Source organism: Lycium barbarum, chromosome 7 (genome assembly GCF_019175385.1).
Source record: "Lycium barbarum isolate Lr01 chromosome 7, ASM1917538v2, whole genome shotgun sequence".
Classification (NCBI taxonomy): Eukaryota; Viridiplantae; Streptophyta; class Magnoliopsida; order Solanales; family Solanaceae; genus Lycium; species Lycium barbarum.
Window position 1 is genome coordinate 106,433,140 of NC_083343.1, and position 14,681 is coordinate 106,447,820.

Consider the following 14,681-nt stretch of genomic DNA (forward strand, 5'->3'; position numbering starts at 1 on the left):
CATTTTGGGATAGGATTGAGAATTTTCCCTTCAATAGGTTGTACCACGCCTGCCGCTTTCAGTCTTTCAAATAGCTGAGACAAAGGTTCAGCGAACTGAGTGTAATCACGGGTGTTTTTAATGACAGGGTTTGGACGGGCTCTATGTGTGGTATGTGGTCGATTTCGGTGGGTGGAAATTTGGGCAAATTGGTATGGACGTAAGTTTTGATATTGAGGTGCTCGGGGTTGGTAGTAATTTGGTTGAGTACTATAGACAGGGTAAGGGAATAGTGGAGCTTGGTAGGGTTCAACGTAATGGTAAGGGTAGAAAGGTTGTTGTGGATGGCCAAAGTATGTAAGGACTTGGTTTGGTGGGTTTAGAGGAGTAATTGTAGGTGGTGGGTTAGTGTTGGTGGGTACAGCAACGTAAGGAGTATTACCTAGTGATTGATTTGGTGGGTTGACGGGTGGTGGATCAGGAGCGGCATAGGTAGTGTAGGTTGGAGGTAAGTTGTTGTTGGTAGGTACAGTGTTTTGTGGAGGAAAATGTTCGGGGACTGGAGATTCAAGTGATGGAAAACGAGATGGGTTTGATGCGACGTCCCTAGGTTCAGGAGGTGGACTTTGGAGTGTAACAGATGAGTTGGTCATGCTTCTAACCCGATTCAGTTCTCTGCGTAGATCCTTAATCTCTTGAGTCAGGCGGGCAATATGTTCATCCCGTTGAATAGTAGTTCCATGTTCGGAAGTCTCGGGCGGATCGCTAGAGATCACGATATTTTCCACACCAGTTAAACTAGCTGCGGCCGGATCGGACATAGTAATTTCATTTCCTTGAATGGCCCAACTACGTTCAGGTAACGACGACGTCTTTGACCTTGTGATGTAAGGATGGTCGGCCATTGAGTGTCAACACGAATCAACTCTTTTTTTGGGAATAAGATAAAAGAAACATAAAGTATAAATGATGTTAGTCTCGTGAACATATCTAGGTAAAGTCATGATCATGTAAAGTCAAGTAAGACATGTAGCAAATAATTCATCAAATAAAGTCAAACAAGTATATCAAACAATAACGTGTCCTAATATGCATGTGACCTCTTTGTGCCAGAGGTAGGCCTATCGTCGTTTGAAGGGTAAAGTGTGCCATAATATGTCATCCTGTTGCTTTAATTAATTAAACGGATTCTATTTCCCCAAAATAAAGTAAAAAACATTGTGTAACATTTATTAACACATTAAATGAATACAACATGAAGTGTTTCCTAATCTGAGTAAAGTAAATACAGCTTCCTATGTCTAACTTCTAGCTCCGTTTTTGATGTCTTTGATCTTCGTCATTTGTTGTACTCCAATGCAAATCCAAACCTGTCATAGAAACGTTAGTCACCCCCTCCTTTCTAAAGTTTAATTAATTAGAGCAAATAGTCAATATTTAGGCACAGTTATCCTTCAAACATGCATATAAAGTATGATTGGTGTCACTTGGGGTCGTGAACCCGCTTGGACGTTTGGACAAAGTCATCTAATGGGCTTAATACACCAAGGATATTAAACCTCCTAGGATATGAAATGTATGCTCTTAATAAAAGGTGTTGGTTTAGCCCTATCCTAGGTTGACTAGGAGTGGGTTTACTAGACGCAAGGTTCCCGAGTGGACTACTCGAGTGAGAAGGCTACGCGGTCACCGTTATTCGGACACCCCCGCGCACGCGCCAACTCTCCTAAGATTTGGATTCTACGAAGAAATTTGCGGGTGCGCTAAGCACACCTCGCGTGTACGTGTGATAGTGTGAGATTTCCAAAAGTGGAGGAAATATGAACGGGATGCCAATTTAAGGAAAGCAGTAACATATTATTACATAGAAAATTTCTCATAATAAAGCAAATACTTAAGAGAACACAAAAGAAACAAACAAGGCAACAAATAAAAGCAAGCATAAAGAAAACAATCAAACATCCAACAATTTAATTATTAACCTAAGTGTGTTATGGTTAGAACCTAGAATCCCCAGCGGAGTCGCCAAGCTGTTACACCCCATTTTAACTGGGTTGAAGCGGAGTACAACATATTGGTGATTCCTAAATTGCTTGTTTTAAGGAGTCGCCACCTAATTAATTTTAACGGTGAATTAGGACACCTAGATATTAGCTAAGGTAAAGTTAAAACTAAACCTCCGTTAGTAGTCTGCTTAATCAGTGTGATTCTAGGTAAGGGTTCTATATTATCCTAAAGGGAAGGGGTTAGGCATCCTCTAGAATCCGTTAATTACGGTTATCCGGCCAAACTTAGGTTAATTAATTAGGGCTAAAGATGCAAATATAATATTTAAAATTCAAGAAAATAGCTTGTAAATATTGCTAAAGTTTTAAAGAAAAATATAAGAACGTTGCTTAAGATAAGAGTTAGAGAAAATATAATAATTTGCATAAAGAAAATTTTAAATGCCGTTTCGAATAAAACTTATAAAAATTGCTAAAGCTTTAAATAATAATGCTATTTAAAAATAAGACTTGCATAGAATATATAAGTAAAAAAAAACGCGAGTTTTGTGCAGTGTTTTAATAAATATTTGAAACAACTCAAAGGGTGAGATATTAATGATTCTTTTTGCGATTTAAGAGCATAAGCAAAATAAAAAATAGCTAATGTGAATTTTAAATGAAACTTATATTGTATCAATATGATGATATAGAAATGCCAAGACTTATTTTCTTTAAATATGATGGAAAAAGGATTTCCTTTCTTTTTATTAACTTTGTTAATCATGCTTAGCTAAAATGATGTGTGATTGATTCCAAATTTGAAGAGTTATTTATAAAATATACTTGAATTCATTTTTTGGCATATCCACCACATTTCTAATTTTAAGATAATAAAGAGACAAAAGGAGTCCTTTAATTTAAAACATGTGCTCGTGCTATTTGAAAAGTTAATTATTCTAATGAAAATAAATATTATAAATACTATGAAAAATTTAACAAAAAGAGAAGAAATCTTAGGTAATTAACTATTGATTTTCCTTAAGTTAACTACCATTATCCCAAAACTAAACCCACTAATTTACTAGAATTCCTCTAAGTCGAGAAACAAAAGAAAAACAAAATAGAGAGTTAGTTGCATAATACAAATTAAATGCACAAAATGAAATGAAGGAGCAAAAGGTATTAAAATGGGCCCAGCCCACTTTAGGGCTGCTGATTGGGCTACTGGTGGCAGTGGGCTCAACCCACGTTTTTTGAAAAAATGCTACATTCAAGGGGACTGCTGTTGGTGAGTTGGACACGGAGTGAGCACGTTGGGCTTTTAGCCCAACACCGAACGCGGAAGGAGGCGAGTCTCTCGGACTCGTATGCGATGGTCATGCACGAAAAATGGAAAGAAGGAGGTTAGTATACGATCAATAAGATTAAACATATAAACATACAAAATTCAAAGCAGCTCCATAAATTATATATATGTTATGTATTCCTAGGTATATTTATGGAACGAAAGAAATTCCTGTTAAGGCTCATCTAAAACAACAACGTTATAAGGATGGAAACCTACCCAAGCATGTTACAGCGGTAAAGAGAATAGAATATGCCCAGTCGAAGTGACAAAAGGCCAAACGCAATCCAAACAAAGTCAATTGAACACAGATGCAAAGGAAGCCCAATATGGCGAAAATAAGGAGACAATGCTCAAATCAAAAGATTTTACGATATAGAGGTTTGCAATTCTGAGCCCTTACGAGTGGTATTTATGTTTATACTGAATATACCGATTTTATATATATCAGGTATACAGAAAGACACAACGGGATCACAAGGGTACAACAATGAGCAATTTTGACAACGCCAAACTGACTGGATAGACAGCAGTTCAGAAACAAGGCTTCAAAAGTCATTTGACAGGTAGACATGCACACTAGATATTCTGTTACTTATTTGCAGTTTTATTATGACTACGAGGAATCAAAATAAGCATGAATTTTCCACATAAAGGGGGGCTAACAGACTAATAGGATACTAACATTTTATGGGTTTAGATCAGATTTCAAAAAGGAAACAATGCACTTCCAATCCACATGGGACAATCAAGATGAAACACCAATATTCATAGAAAGGGAAAGACATGGTCAAGTGTAAAGAAACACCATCTAAACAAACATTCAGCCAAAGATGGCACATTCAAACATATATGAGATTATCAGAGGACATGGAGTATTAGCAACTATCAAGTTTAAAACTTATCTTGGCACAGACCACTTCATGAGAATACATACAGGATTCTGGTGAGCTTTTAACACATTCAAGTACTTCATTTATTTGCAGGTTGTTTATACAGAGGTACATCCACTAAGTCTAGCATGCTTCAGGCTTCAAGTCATGAATAACCCTTTAAAGTAGACTGGACTTTAAGCTTAAACAAGATTCATGGCAAGACTACACCATCACAATGGGATTTGGGCAAGGTGTGTAGACTTCTTAATCACATACTTTCCAAAACAAATCTAACCTTTACCATAAACGTAACATACTTGAGTGCAGTGTGCTTAAGCTATTCATCAAACCATGGACATTAAAGGACAAAGATGATCAGAGATTTCAACAAGTTTCACAGGTTACCCAGTGAGTTCATAGGTGCCATGCTTTTATTATCAACTTCTAGTTTAACAGACAACAAACAGAAGCAAGCAAACATACAATTGATGAGAGCAAGCATGCAGAGTTCCATACAGGGTCATACAGATTCAGATTCCCAGGAAACACAGGTGTTTTACAGTCATGATTGAGAAAAGAGGAAAAAGTTGATACATACACACTGATTCAGAAAAGGATAAGCTGGACAATCCCAGTTTCAGTTTCAAGAAAAAAACAAACCTTCACACACAACTTAGACCAAACATCACTATTGTGATAACACATTTATTATCTTCCTAGGGAAATGAATCTCTAAACACAGGCCTGGACCAACAACCAATCCTACACTTAATATAACAGGCTGTAACAGGGAATAGGCTAGGCATTATATGAACAGCATATCAAACTGGACGATATTAATATCAACAAGTAACTAACCCCCCCCCCCCCCCCCCCAAAAAAAAACCAGTAGCTAAAAATAACTACTCATGCTGAACTACTAACATTCGTAAGTCTATTAATAACAATAGCTAATGTCTGTTAATCGTACTTAAATCATTGCTAACAGAAGATGACTAGAAATAGCAACTAATGCTCATTAATTATGCTTAAACCAATACTAAATGGAAATTAAATCAAACAAGCAACCAAACATACAACAACTACGGCATGACAGAAATTAGCAATTAAGACTAAAATAGGAGGAGAAACAACTAAAGGAAGATTTACCGACCTTCTTCAGGGGCAGCGAAGTGTGGCGAAGGTTTCGATCTAGCCTCGAACACTTCAAATATACTTCGAAATACTAAAATCCCGAATTTTATACACCCCTGAACCCAAACAGATGTCAAGGGAAGAACAGAACACAGCGATATGGATTTTGACTCGATATCGAACAATACAACGAAAAAGAATTAATATTATCTATGGGGAATTCCTGCGATTTTCCGAATTTGAAACCTAATTTCTAGGGGGTTTTTGCGGCTGAAACAAGTTGTTCTTGGGATTTCACCAATCAATAAGAAAAAACGGTTCTAGGGGGATTTCATGAATCGAAAGACCTCGTTCTTGGGGGGTTCTCCCTGATCCGAAAAAAAAATCCTCCCTTAACATGGATGATGAAACCAATATTTATAGACTAATTTTCGTTTGAATTTGAGAGGAGCAGGGACAAGAAGGAGTGGAGTGGCAGAGGAGCGTGGGGGGGGACAAGGTGTGGTGTGGTGACAGAGCGTGGGTGTAGCAGAGGGGTGGTGTCAGAGTGTCGGAGAAGGGTGCGAAACGTGGGGGTAAAGTGGGTGTGACAGAGATGTTGGGTGTGAGAGGTGAAGTGGAAGTCACGTGGTGAATGGGGGTGTTGATGACGTCGGCGACGATGGGTGGAGACGGCAGAGGTGGGGGACAGGTGAGTGGAGTGGCGACGGAGTGGATTAGCGGAGGTGGTTGGTGCGGAGGTTGGAGGCGGTGATGGACGAGGATGGTGGAGACGAAGGTGTGGTGGCGATGGGGAGGTGGAGAAGACGGCGGAGATGAAGAGGAAAGAGGGGAAGGGATGGTGGTGTAGAGGTGACGATGGAGGCGGAGAAGAGGCGACGATGAAAAATGAGAGGAAACCTAAAAGGTTTCCCCTTTTTTGGACGAAATGGGTCGGACCCAGTCCGTAAATGGACTGGGTCAAATTTTTTAGACCGGGTATTAAGAGAATGGACTAGTGAATTGAACCATGGACTAGTCTAAAATTTAAGATAAGCGATATGGGTTAATCAAAAAAATATTAGGAGTTAATCGGACCTTGATTTGGGGTCCGGTAAGTCAAAAATGCGGACCGAGTGCAAGAAATAATTTGGCTTCTAAATTTGAATAAAAGACCTATCTTGATTAGCGATGTACCAAGGGTGCTAGAATATCACTTGGTACGAAAATATGCAATTGTAAAAGACCCGGATAATAAAAATTTATGTTGTTGCAATGACCGTGTAATAATGTTTCAGCAATAAATAAAGCTATCATTTAAAGATGCACGAAAATAAAATGCGATGTGTATGCAGGGGTGGATAAAATACCGAGAAACGCGAGTCTCAATAATATTAAATAACTGTAACGAATGACTAGTGGTAATAATACTGCTAATAATAATAATACTAATAATTAACAACAACGATAATGATAAATGATGACGGTAATACTGATAATGCTGATGATAACGGTGATAAACATAATAATAGATATAATAATAATAGTAGGTAACAAATATTGACAGTTAATAACAAAATAACAATAGGAATAATGATAATAATTAATAATAATAATACTAACAATAATAATAATAATAATAATAATAATAATAATAATAATAATGACGATAACGATAATAAATAACAATTGTTGATAAAATCAATGATAATAATTAATAATAAAAAATAACGATGGTAATGATGAATAATAATTAATAACGCTGATAATAGTTATTAGTAATTAACAATAATAATAATAATAATAATGATAATGGAAATAACAAGAAATGATTAATGACAATTAGTAATAATGGTAATTTAAGAATAATAATAATAGTCGTTAACAATAATAATAATAATAATAATAATAATAATAATGATAATAATAATTGTAACAGAATAATGAAACGTCGTCATTGATAGGGACTAACAACTATAGTAAACATAATATATATTATTATTTATTTATTTTTTATTATTATTATTTATTTATTTTTATTTTATTTTAAATATTAGAAGCGCAAATATGTATTTCGGAGGAGAGGCGGGACAAAATTGGGTGTCAACAGTATGTATGTAGAATGTAGTCCGTCCCAGTGGAGACTGGGTATGACATTTTATTTGAGTACCTAGATGACTTTGTAGTAGTGTACTTAGATGACATTGTAATATATATCTACTCTTTGGATGAACATATTAAACACTTGAGCATGGTGATGTCTCGGTTGCGAGAGTACAAGCTCTATGTGAAGATGGAGAAATGCGAGTTTTCTCAACAGGAAATCAAATTCATTGGGCACTTGGTCAGTCTGAACCAAGTAAGAATGAACCCAAATAAGGTGCAGGCTATTGTTGATTGGCAGGCGCTGTGCAGTGTGAAGGACTTGAGGTCATTCCTTGGGTTGGCAAACTATTATCACAAGTTCATTGCGGGTTACTCAAAGAAGGCTGCTGTTTTGACTGATTTGCTGAAACATAATGTGGTGTAGACGTGGTTTGAAAAATATGATGGTGCATTCAATTTATTAAAGGAGGCTATTGCATCAGAACCCATTCTAAGGCTTCCTGATTTTGAGCTGCCAATTGAAGTGCATATTGATGCTTCTGACAAGGCTGTTCGAGGTGTATTGGTGCAGGAAGGTCACCCCGTGGCCTTTGAAAGCAGAAAGTTAAACGATGCAGAACAGAGATACTCTACTCATAAAAAAGATATGGTTCATGTGGTACATTGTTTGCAGACATGGCGTGTATATGGCGTGTATATCTGCTAGGGATGAAGTTTGTGGTGCGGACGAATAATGTTGCTAATACTTACTTCAAAATGCAATGCAAACTAAGTCCCAAGCAGGCCAGTTGGCAAGAATTCTTGGCAGAATATGACTTTGTGTGGTAGCATAAGCCGAGAAAGCACAATCAGGCTGCGGACGTCTTAAGTAGAAAAAAGATATTTGCTGCTATGTGTTCAATTTCTAGGTTGGAATCTGATTTTATTGAAAAAACTAGACTTTGTGCTGCAAATGACTCATTATACACTAAGTTAATGAGTCAAGTTAAAAAATGGGACGGTGTGGAGGTATTGGATCGAGGATGATCTACTTTTTTAGGGGGGGGGGGGGGGGAGGGGAATCATGGTACATCAAGGTGGTGGATTGCGTAAAGAACTGGTGAAAGAGGCGCATCACACTAGTTGGGCTGGACATCTGCGTGTTGAACGAATGTTGGCTTTACTGTCTAAGGTGTATTTCTGGCCGAAAATGGAAGATGATATAGAAGCTTATGTGAAGACTTGTCTAGTTTGGCAACTAGATAAAACTGAGTGCAAAAAGAAAGCGAGCTTGCTGCAGCCTCTTCCTATTCCTGAAAGGCCTTGGATGTCTATTTCGATGGACTTTATTAGTGAGTTTCCGAAGGTAAACGGTATGGCATCAATCATGGTGGTGGGGGACAGGTTCTCAAAATATGTTGTCTTTATTGTTGCCCTAGTGTTTGTTCGTCTGATGCTGCTGCAGATTTATTTTACAAAAATGTGGTTAAGTTCTTTGGAGTGCCAGATGATACTATCAGTGAGGGGGATACACAATTCACGGGTCGGTTCTGGACTGCATAGTTTAACATGATGGGGACTGATCTGAAATTCTCTATGGCTAACCATCCTCAAACTGATGGGCAAACCAAAAGAATAAATCACTTATTGGAGGAATATCTGAGGCATTATATGACGGCAAGTCAGCGAAATTGGGTAGACTTATTGGATACTGCACAATTTTGTTATAATTTGCATAAGTCGTCAGCAATCGAGATGAGTCTGTTTGAGTTGGTTCTAGGTGGACAGCCTGTGACTCCAATGGATGTTGCTAAGCAGAAGGCTCAGGGCAAGTGGTCTGCTGCATATCGTTACGCCAGGGATAAGCATGAGATGCTTGCAAAAGTGCAAGACAGCTTGCGCAAGGCCCAAAAACGGATGAAAAAGTATGCAGATCAACATAGAAGATCACTGTAATTCAATGTTGGTGATAAAGTGTTGTTGAAGCTTACTCCTCAAATATGGAAACAGATTACAAGTAAGAGCAGGCAGCGGGGTTTGATTCCTAAGTAATGGACCGTCTGAAGTGGTTCAAAAGGTGGGTGAAGCTGCCTGAAAGGTTGAAGTTGCATCCGTCCTTCCATGTGAGTTTTCTTAAGCCTTATTATGAAGATGTTCAGGATCCGGGCAGAAACAAAGCAAAGAGGGCGCGGCTGTGGTGCCCACACAGTTTGAAGCCAAAATTGAGAAACTATTGGATCACCGGGTACTTGGCATGGGAAAGAAGAATTAACTGACATAATTTTTTATTCATTGGAAGGGTAAACAAGAAGCTGATGCTACTTGGGAGAAGACAAGGTCATTATGTCAGTTCGACAAGCAATTGGAGGACTACCTTAAGACAACCTCGACTGGGACATGGAGTTCAACTGGTGGGAGTGGTTTGTTAGACCCCTAAGTTCGGACTTAGACGCATACGTGGGCAGTGTCAAGGGCTTGTACATTGCCCCTTGATATGGGCTTATGTGGGTGTTGAAAGCAATGTACGGGGTTGCAAGCCTATAGCATGGTGTGCAGCTAAGTCAAGGTGCTTGGGTGTTGGCAAGGCAGCTTGACGAATGTCAAAGGCACGAACACACGCATGGTACCAGGCAGGCATGCGTGCAGGCAGTGGGTCGGCTCAGACAGACATAGGTGTTGGTATGGGCTGCATGGGGCCTAGGTAGGTGGGCAAGGCAAGGAATTGGCATGGCATTTGGTGAAAAATATTCTAAGTGTTGGGCAAAGCCATGAGGCAAAATTCGGGCTAGGCACGCGCATGGCATATGCGCAGAAGGCATGCGCACAACACATGGGCGAAGCATGCGTGCGACACATGTTATGGTTATGCAGTGTCTGCAGCATGTGCAACGGTTGAGGTCAATTTTCGAAGGCTTTTCCCACATGGGCGAAGTGCTCCCTTAGAATCTGTATAATGCACCTAATATAACTGCTGGCACATGCCAAGCACGCCCCTCCCCTTGTAACTGCCCTTGGCAAGTTTCTTTATGTAGTCTGAATTTGGCTAAGGCATGAATCGGTTTGTAAGCCTCCAAATTCGTGAGTCCTTTGTAATATCTGAGAGATATAAAAGCTTGGGATGTAAACGTGTGTGTCTCTTTCATTGTGTGCTAACCCGAAATTGAATCTAAGTGTCAAATTTGTATGTGTGTGTGAAGGTTGAAGTTGGCTGTGACGCTGACTACCGAGCAGTGGTGGCGCTGGAAAAAAAATCACCTTTGTTTCAACGTATTTATGTTTCTTTTGTCGGGGTGCTGCATCTCTTCGTGGATGCACATATTGATGCTTTTTGGATAGTGTTGACCCTTGCTAGGCACCTCCCTCATCTCCCAGACATATGGTAATTGGTCCGCTACTATTCTAATAAGTACTTTGAGCCTATTTAATGTTATGTATGTAGTCAATCCTTGTCATAAAAACTACATGCTCATTGTGTGTTATATAACCTGTTAAAGACATTCATTGAAGCGTCTGTTACCAACTGATCCATACCAAGTTTTACGTCTCAATCCCAAACAAGTTAGTGTCAGCTATTTGTGTCTCCTTTTTGTAACACATTTTCTTTGTATCTCTTGCACTTTAGATTCAAGAACAGAAAAAAAAAATCATTACTGTTAAAGATATACAGGTGCAGAATTTTTTTTTTTTAAAAAGATGAAGGCAGAAAAAGAGAATGAAAGTAAAATAAGGAAAGTGAGTAGGAGTTTGGGCAGAAGGATGAGTTGGAGTATGGAAAGTGTTTAGTAATCCAATTGGAAGCATGAGGATAAGCATTAGTGTTGAGGGAGATGAAGAAGCTCTTAAGTGGGCTGCTCTGGAGAAATTACCCAATTACAATCGTTTAAGAAAGACAGTCTTTAAAACTTATGTGGAGAATGAGAATTAACACAAGGTAATCCACAGGGAAGTTGATGTTCGGAAGCTTGGTATGCATGAGCGACAAGAATTTATTGATAAACATTTCAAGGTTGCCGAGGAAGACAATGAAAAGTTCTTGCGGAAGTTCTGAAATCAGATCGACAGGTATAATATACTTGTGTCCACAGCAGTTTCTAGTCATGCATAAATTATAAAAGAATCATGCTCTCGTGTTGCTCGAACTTTTCAAAAATATTTTAGCACCTGTGTCGGATCCTCTAAAAAAGAACTATTTTTGCAGGATCCGACACACAACATGCAACATTTTTGAAGAGTCTGAGCAACATAGTTTGAAAGTGTGCTCTCTCTAGCAGTTAAGCTTTTAGATGAGATAGATCACATAATTTAGCGATGACTCCATGAATAAAATCATCAGCAATTTATTTGTAGGATCTGTCTAAATAAACTGTATCAAACGTAAAAAGAAAGGACTACAAAAAAGGACAAAACCAGAGTTATATATTCGGGTTTACCTTTGTAAATTTTGATTATGATTACTTTGTGATTGTAGATTAGGGATTGGAATTCCTACAGTAGAAGTTCGATTCGAGCTATTAACCATAGAGGCAGATTGCTATATCGGGGACAGAGCTCTTCCGAAACTACTGAATGCAGCCAGAAACATTGCTGAGTCAGCTCTGAGCTGTTTAAGGATTAGGATGGCCGAGAAAACCAAACTCACCATACTTAAACATGCTTCTGGGATTATCAAACCTTCTAGATCATACTTAAATTAGTCATGAGATGTAATACTGCTTCTAGTCATTTGTACTTCAAAATTTCACCTCCAAAATGAAACTACAGTATTCACCTGTGGATATGATCTGCTTTATTAATCTTCAATATAAGAAAAAGGCATGCAGCTTTGTCAAATTGGTAAAATATCCAACATTGACATGTGGATTAAATCTTTGTTCAAAAGGTGCATTCTATCTTAGATATATACAAGCCCTATACATAGTACTCCCTCCATCCTAATTTATGTGACACTGTTTGACTAGGCACCAAGTTTAAGAAATAAATGAGGACTTTTGAAATTTGTGGCCTAAAACAAACCATAGAAATTTATGTGGCTATAAATAATTTCTTTAAGGTAAAAAGGGAATTTTAAAATTAACTTGTTTCTAATTATTGAAAGGTGACATTCTTTTTGGAACTGAGACGAAGGGAGTAGATATATATGCAGGGGATAATGTATATACATGTTGAGCCCGTACCTACTAGTATGAAGTATGAACCACTGACTTTAACTCTTGAATCTTCATTGATCCGCAGGATGACCCTTCTATTTGGCCCACCTTCTTCTGGGGAGACAACCCTTTTGTTGGCGTTGGCTGGTAAATTAGACTATAGCTTAAAGGTCAGTTACTTGAGAGCAATGCTCATACTAATTCTGCATAATGTATTGTAATTTAATTAAACAAGTAAACTATTTATGTTACGGGACAGGTTAGAGGAGAATTCACTCACAATGGCTATGATCTTGAGGAATTTGTACCCCAGAAAACATCAGCATATATTAGACAAAATGACATTCATGTGGGAGAAATGACTGTGAAAGAGACCTTGGATTTCTCTGCTAGAAGCCAAGGGATTGGCTTCAGATATGGTACTTTTCAGTTTTATTCTTTTCAATTAAAAATTGACTCTATTATTCATACATATTATCTAGATCTTCTGGAGGAACTTGCTAGGAGGGAAAGAGAAACTGGAGTTTTCCCAGAGGCTGAAATCGATCTTTTCATGAAGATTGTCATGTTCTTTGGAAACTCATTTTTATTTTTTCAAAACTTCCTCACCCCCCCCCCCCCCCCCGGCTTGGATGTTACAATCGAATACTGTCTTTTATAATTTTTTTGATTAATTTTGTTGTTTAAACTTTAGGCAACAGCTTTGGAGGGAGTCAAAAGCAGTCTCATTACTGATTACACACTCAGGGTGAGTGAATGATTCTCTAAGTGAAATACTATGAAGATTGAAGGCATTAAAATTAGACGATGTAGACCTAACATAACATGGAGGATAAGTTATTAAAAGATCAACACTATTTCATGAATCAATTTGGATTTTGCTGATAACAAATCATGAATGCAAATGATCTATATAGGCCATACTAACTATTCGAGATTAACGTTTAGTTGTTGTAGATGTGCATTATGTTCATTTGTTGAAATTTTCTTTGTTAATCTACTTCGAGAATACAGACTCGTATGATAGTGTAAGGAGAAGCACAAGATTTAGAAAATCTCTAATATTAGAGAATCGTCAACTTACAAAAAAAAAAAAAAAAAAAAAAAAATTCAAAGAAGAAACTTCTCCTAAAAGTTGTTAAACAGAGCGGAAGATGAACTATATTTAAGTTGCAGCTGGATTTGCGCTATCTAATTTAAGAAACATGTTGCAGATTTTGGGACTTGATGTATGTCGAGAAACCATTGTTGGATATGAAATGCAGAGGCGGAGCCAGGATTTGAAGCTTGTGGGTTCGGAATTCTAATTTGCTTAAGTTACTGGGTTCTAAATTAATAATTTATACATATTCAATGAATTTTTCAAGACAAATACAGGATTTAGACCAAAGTTACTGGGTTCGGCCGAACCCCCGACTACCATGCTGGCTCCGCCCCTGATGAAATGATACGAGGCATTTCAGGTGGCCAGAAGAAGCGTCTCACCACAGGTTATTTCCATCCCCCAACAATTCACAAAGATGTTTCTTGAAATATTTTTCTAACATTCCATATACCACACAAATATCTCAGAGTACAAATCAAAATACTTGAGTTCAAATCCAAAGACAAAATACAATGGTTCTATTGACTTGCCCCGAAAAAATTGAAGTGTTGAACTACCAAATCATACCTTCAATTTGGATAATGATGAAAACTATAGCACTTTCTTGTTGGATGATCACCGTAATATGCTTATGTTTCCTAATCAGAGATTTCTGCATTCTCAAACTACTAGTGTTAGTTTCTTACTGCAACAACTCTTTTCCGTCCACTTTAAAAGCTTAAGCAACCAACTACTTCTACCCTATTTATTTGCTAGTGATAGAACCTATGGGTTCACAGTTTGATAGTTCACAACCTAAAAGTTTGCCAAAACAGTCTAGGGGACCTGATCCTTAAACTGTTTTCACAAATAATGATGGAAAGTAAATAAGGCAAGATATTTACGTGGAAAACTCCTTGCTCAGGGGATTAAAAACCACGACCTACCCCAGTAGGATTTCCAACTTTACTAAACTGAGCAACTTCAGATTATAACCTATTGCAACCTAGGAATTAAACTCTTAATCCATAACCCTCACAATACACCCATTGCAAGTGCCTTTAC

At 37.9% G+C, this 14,681-nt stretch overlaps 1 pseudogene; it reads left to right on the forward strand.

Moving 5' to 3' along the window:
- Positions 1 to 11,078: 11,078 nt before the first annotated feature.
- LOC132601703 (ABC transporter G family member 35-like) overlaps positions 11,079 to 14,681 on the forward strand; it is a 51,208-nt pseudogene continuing 47,605 nt past the window's right edge.